This window comes from Vicia villosa, linkage group LG3 (assembly GCF_029867415.1).
Source record: "Vicia villosa cultivar HV-30 ecotype Madison, WI linkage group LG3, Vvil1.0, whole genome shotgun sequence".
Lineage (NCBI taxonomy): Eukaryota > Viridiplantae > Streptophyta > Magnoliopsida > Fabales > Fabaceae > Vicia > Vicia villosa.
Genome location: NC_081182.1, coordinates 147,293,997 through 147,300,265, shown reverse-complemented (window position 1 = coordinate 147,300,265; position 6,269 = coordinate 147,293,997). Strand labels below are relative to the sequence as shown.

The following is a 6,269-nucleotide window of genomic DNA, read 5'->3' as shown; positions in this document are numbered from 1 at the left end:
GAAAGCGTACATTAGGATTAGGATAGTAGTCTGACTCAACAGAGCGAAAGTTTGAGACGAGGATTTTTAATCAATTGAATTAGTAAAGATTTTTAATTTGATTATGCAAAAGCCAATGGACCTTCGGATTTCCTGTAGTTAAACGAAATACATACTGATACCTGTCTTTTATTATTATTCTTTATTCTCTCACAATCACTTTCCCTTAGGAACAATCGAAATTTTAGTACTCCTAGCTTTACATAGTAACCTTAGATAACGGTAGATCGATTCATAGTCCCTGTGGATTCGATATCTTTTAAAACTACACGACACGACTGTGCACTTGCAGTTATCAGATTTATAGACACGTAAAGTCGCGATCAAGTTTTTGGCGCCGTTGCCGGGGACTATTTAAGTCGATATCGTAACTCACTGTTACACCGTAGAGACTAGGACAATTCTTCCCTTTCTTTTTGAACGATTGTATGCCAAATACTCGTTCAGAAGGAGGAGACTTAATACAACGAATTAACGAGATCGAACGTTTCATTAACGTCAAACGTCGAGCTCGCAATCTTCCCGAAGTAGCAGAAATTCCGATTAATCAGGAATTGATTTTTACTGATCAAATCAATCAAATTACCCCGAAGTTAGAGATGGCTGCTATCCGTCCTCTTAGAGACTATGCCGCTCCTTCGCGCGCTGAACCGCATTCAAGCATCGCACCACCTGCGATTGAAGCGAACAATTTCGAACTAAAACCTTCACTAGTCCAAGCTGTTCAACAGAACCAATTCTCTGGAAGCCCTGTAGACGACCCCAATCTCCATTTATCCGTGTTCGTGCAATACGCCGACACTATCAAAGCCAACAACGTTAGCTCCGAAGCTATTCGATTACGCCTTTTCCCTTTCTCCTTGAGAGATAGAGCGAGAGCGTGGCTTCAATCCCTGCCTTCCAATTCCATAACTACGTGGGACGAATTGAAGAGAGTATTCTTAGCGAGATATTTTCCGCCTAGCAAAACTGCTATGCTTAGAGGTCAAATCAACGGATTTACCCAGAAAGATAACGAATCACTCTTCGAAGCTTGGGAACGTTACAAGGACATGCTTAGAATATGCCCTCATCATGGACTCGAACCATGGCTGATCATCCATACTTTCTATGGTGGTCTCCTATATAACACTAAAATGACTATAGATGCCGCTGCTGGCGGAGCATTAATGGACAAACCCCATGATGAAGCATACAAACTCATAGAGAACATGGCACAAAACCATTACCAATGGGGTGGAGAACGAGCTGCTCTAGAGAAAGCACAAACCAAAGGAGGAATGTACGAAATAAGTGGTATAGACCGCGTTAACGCTAAAGTAGACGCTTTAACTCAAAAGATCGAGAATTTAACCATCACTCCTTCAGCCACCGCTGCCGCTGTAGCACCTAACTGCGAGATTTGTGGATTGACTGGGCATGTAGTTGCTGAATGCCAACTCTTGACTGGAGTCCCATCTGATCAAGTAAATTACGCTCAAGGAAACCCTTATTCTAACACGTACAACCCTGGATGGAAAAACCACCCGAACTTTTCTTATAAGAACAACAATGCGTTGTACGCGCCTGGACAAGCACCTGCTGTACCACCTGGCTATCAAAAAGCGCCTGTAGCTGCTCAAAACACCCCTAGGAAGTCGAACCTAGAAATCATGATGGAGAACTTCATAGCTTCCCAACAACAAACCAATAAAGACTTCCTGAATCAAAACATCCACAATAGCGAGCAACTAAAACAACTATCGAACAAAGTAGACGCTTTAGCTACGCATAACAAAATGTTAGAAACTCAAATCTCACAAGTGGCCCAACAACAAGCACCTACTGCTGCCCCTGCTGGCACGTTTCCTGCTCAACCACAACCTAATCCTAAAGGACATGCGAACGCGATAACACTACGAAGTGGAACGAATTACGATGGACCCATAGATCCTAGAAACCAAAACGTACCCATGTCACAACAAGAGCCAAAGGAAACCCAAAAGAAAACAACTGACGAACAAACTACTAAGACTGATGAGAACGATAACGAAGTGGAACCCGAAAAGGAGAAACCTTATGTTCCACCACCACCTTATAAGCCACCAATTCCTTACCCTCAGAGATTAGCTAAATCAAAAACCGAAGCGCAATTTAAAAGATTTGTAGAACTTCTGAAGCAATTAAACATAACCATACCATTCACAGAAGCCATAACTGAAATGCCTTCGTACGCTAAGTTCTTAAAAGAAATCTTATCAAACAAAAAGAAACTCGAGGATAACGAAACTATAACGCTTACCGCTGAATGTAGCGCTATCATCCAAAACAATATGCCTCCAAAACTGAAAGACCCTGGTAGTTTCTCTATACCCTGCGTAATAGGTAAAACCATTATAGAGAAAGCCTTGTGCGATTTAGGAGCTAGTGTTAGTTTGATGCCTCTCTCAACCTGTAAGAAACTAAATCTAGGTGAGCTTAAAGCAACGAGAATGTCTCTTCAACTAGCAGACCGTTCAGTAAAGTACCCTGTAGGAATGTTAGAGAATATCCCTGTTCGTGTAGGTCAATTCTACATCCCGACTGATTTCATCATTATGGATATCCAAGAAGATTCTAACATCCCAATCATATTAGGAAGACCATTCTTAGCAACCGCTGGTGCAATTATAGACGTAAAACGAGGAAAGCTTACTTTTGAAGTAGGAGAAGAGAAAATAGAATTTATACTTTCCCAATTCCTAAAAGCACCCTCTATAATTGACACATGTTGTTCTGCTGACATAATCGACGAGTGTGTTCATGAAATAAAATCCGAACCAAATACGGAAACCGACATCCTAAGAATTCCTATGCCGCCAATTTTTGAAGATGACAACTGGCGTGAGGAATATCAAGATAACCACCTGAGTGAATGCTTAGCTTTAACTCCTGATCCTATACCTGGACCTAAGAAACCTGCTATAGAGCTGAAGACACTTCCTACCGATCTTAGATATGAGTTTCTAGACGAAGAACTAAACCGACCAGTTATAGTGAACGCCAACTTAGGACGAAGCGAGACTGAAAAATTACTTAATGTCCTAAGAAAATACCCTACCGCTTTAGGATACAACATATCAGATCTGAAAGTTATAAGCCCTTCTCTGTGTATGCACCGCATTATGCTCGAAGACGATAGTAAAACCTCTAGGGAACATCAAAGGCGAATAAATCCTATTATGAGCGATGTGGTTAAAAAGGAAATCCAAAAACTGCTAGAAGCCGGAATAATATATCCTATATCCGATAGTAAATGGGTTAGTCCTATTCACGTCGTACCAAAGAAAGGAGGAGTCACTGTAATCACTAATGCAAAAGGAGAATCTGTAGCACAACGTACCCAAACTGGATGGAGAATGTGCATTGACTATAAGAAGTTAAACAAAGCTACCCGAAAAGACCATTTCCCTTTACCTTTCATAGATCAAATGCTTGAACGCCTAGCTAAACACTCACATTTTTGCTATCTGGATGGATACTCCGGATTTTTCCAAATTCCTATCCACCCTGACGACCAAGAGAAGACCACATTTACCTGTCTTTATGGTACATTCGCCTATAGACGAATGCCTTTTGGACTCTGCAATGCACCCGCGACCTTCCAAAGATGCATGATGGCAATATTTGCCGACTTCCTAGATGGAATAATGGAGGTCTTTATGGACGACTTCTCTGTCTGTGGAGGAAGTTTTGAAACATGTTTAGCGAACCTTGAGCTGGTACTTAAACGATGCGTAAGCGTAAACCTAGTCCTTAATTGGGAAAAATGCCATTTCATGGTTCGACAAGGAATTGTACTTGGACACATCGTATCCGATAGAGGAATCGAAGTTGATAAAGCAAAAATCGAAATTATCGAAAACCTTCAGCCTCCCAAAACCGTTAGAGAAATAAGAAGTTTTCTAGGACACGCTGGTTTTTACCGACGTTTCATTAAGGATTTCTCTAAAATAACCAAACCCTTAACTGAATTACTCATGAAAGACGCCGAATTTATTTTCACCGATAAATGCACTGAAGCATTTCAAACACTTAAACGAGCATTAATCTCTGCGCCAATTATGCAACCTCCCGACTGGAATGAGCCTTTCGAAATAATGTGTGACGCAAGTGATTATGCTGTAGGAGCTGTTCTAGGACAAAGAAAGGATAAGAAACTACATGTCATATACTATGCAAGTAGAACCTTAGACGAAGCTCAAATGAATTATGCCACGACAGAAAAAGAATTATTAGCTGTCGTATTCGCATTAGACAAGTTCCGTTCTTACCTGGTAGGAGCCAAAATAATCATATACACTGATCACGCCGCCATTAGGTACCTCCTAACCAAAAAGGACGCCAAACCAAGACTTTTGAGATGGATCTTGTTACTACAAGAGTTCGACCTGGAAATTAAAGATAAAAAGGGCACTGAAAACGTCGTAGCAGATCATCTCTCTCGATTGGAAAATCTAAAACCCGAAGAAGTACCAATTGACGACGATTTCCCTTATGAAAGACTCATCGCTCAATTTGAAGCAAATGAATTTGAACCATACCATCCAAACTCTGAAACCAACATATTAGCTGAAATAGCTGTAGCCCGATCTAACACACCTTGGTATGCAGATTTCGTAAACTACCTAGCTGCTGGTGTGCTGCCTCCCGATTTAAGTTATCAACAGAAGAAGAAATTCTTCCATGACCTAAAACATTACTATTGGGACGACCCACTCTTGTTCAAAAGAGGCCCCGATGGAATCTTTAGACGTTGTGTACCCGAAGAAGAAATAGGAAGCATAATCACACACTGCCATTCTGCACCGCGTGGAGGACACCATAGCACATCTAGAACCTGCGCCAAAATCCTTCAATCTGGACTTTTCTGGCCTAACCTGTGGAAAGACGTTTACTTTGCTGTAATAAACTGTGATAGATGCCAACGAACCGGAAATATTTCGAGACGTGATGAAATGCCTCAAAAAGGCATTCTGGAAGTAGAAATATTTGACGTCTGGGGGATAGACTTTATGGGTCCATTTCCATCGTCGTTTGGAAATCAATATATACTCGTAGCCGTCGACTATGTTTCAAAATGGATAGAAGCTATCGCCTCTCCTACAAACGATACACGAGTCATCACTAAACTCTTTAAAAACGTCATCTTTCCTAGGTTCGGTGTACCAAGATTGGTAATTAGTGATGGTGGTTCCCATTTCATTTCAAGAATACTTGAGAAACTCCTTCGAAAATATGGAGTAAATCATCGAATAGCCACACCATACCATCCACAAACAAGCGGTCAAGTAGAAGTATCTAACCGCGAAATAAAACAAATATTGGAGAAAACTGTTGCTATATCAAGGAAAGATTGGTCAACCAAGCTAAACGAAGCTTTATGGGCTTATAGGACAGCTTTCAAAACTCCAATAGGAACTACCCCATTCAAACTCGTTTATGGAAAATCATGCCACCTACCGGTAGAGTTAGAACATAAAGCCTACTGGGCTATTAAGAACTTAAACCTAAACTACACTGCCGCTGGCGAGAAACGACTTCTAGACATAAACGAATTAGAAGAACTTAGACAAGACGCTTACGAAAACGCCAAAATCTATAAAGAGCGAACGAAAAAATGGCACGACAAGCGTATATCTAGGAAAAATTTTAGCATAGGCGATAAAGTGCTTTTATTTAATTCTAGACTAAAATTATTTCCTGGCAAGTTACGATCTAGATGGTCTGGCCCTTTCGAAATAACTAACATATTTCCGAGTGGAGCGATAGAAATCAAAGGAGAAACCGTCAAACCTTTTGTCGTAAATGGGCAACGTCTTAAGTATTACCATCATCTCGAATACGATGAAAACATCGAAATTTTTAAACTTGACGAACTGCCCGCTCTTTCGAAAAAATAGTTTTCTATTTTAAAATCGTCGAGCTTACGACATTAAACAAAGCGCTTGGTGGGAGACAACCCACATTTATTTATTCTTTTTATTTTTATTTTATTTTAATTTTAAAATTTTAATTTTTAATCTTCATTTAACTATTCTATTTTTAATCATTCTAGATTTTAATTTTCTTATTATTTTTCATACATCTTATAATAATTATTATAATTATAGCCGCTTTCTTCATTCGAGAAAATACTTCCTTTTTATAATTATAATTATTATTATAACTTGTTTTATTTAATTTTATTTTTAAAATTAACACTAGCCTAG

General features: G+C 39.7%; 1 non-coding gene across 1 annotated transcript; it reads right to left on the bottom strand.

Moving 5' to 3' along the window:
- Positions 1–1,013: 1,013 nt before the first annotated feature.
- LOC131593704 (small nucleolar RNA R71) lies at positions 1,014–1,120 on the bottom strand. The gene has a single exon (XR_009281088.1). It is a non-coding gene; the product is annotated as a small nucleolar RNA R71 (small nucleolar RNA).
- Between the last annotated feature and the right edge of the window lie 5,149 nt (positions 1,121–6,269).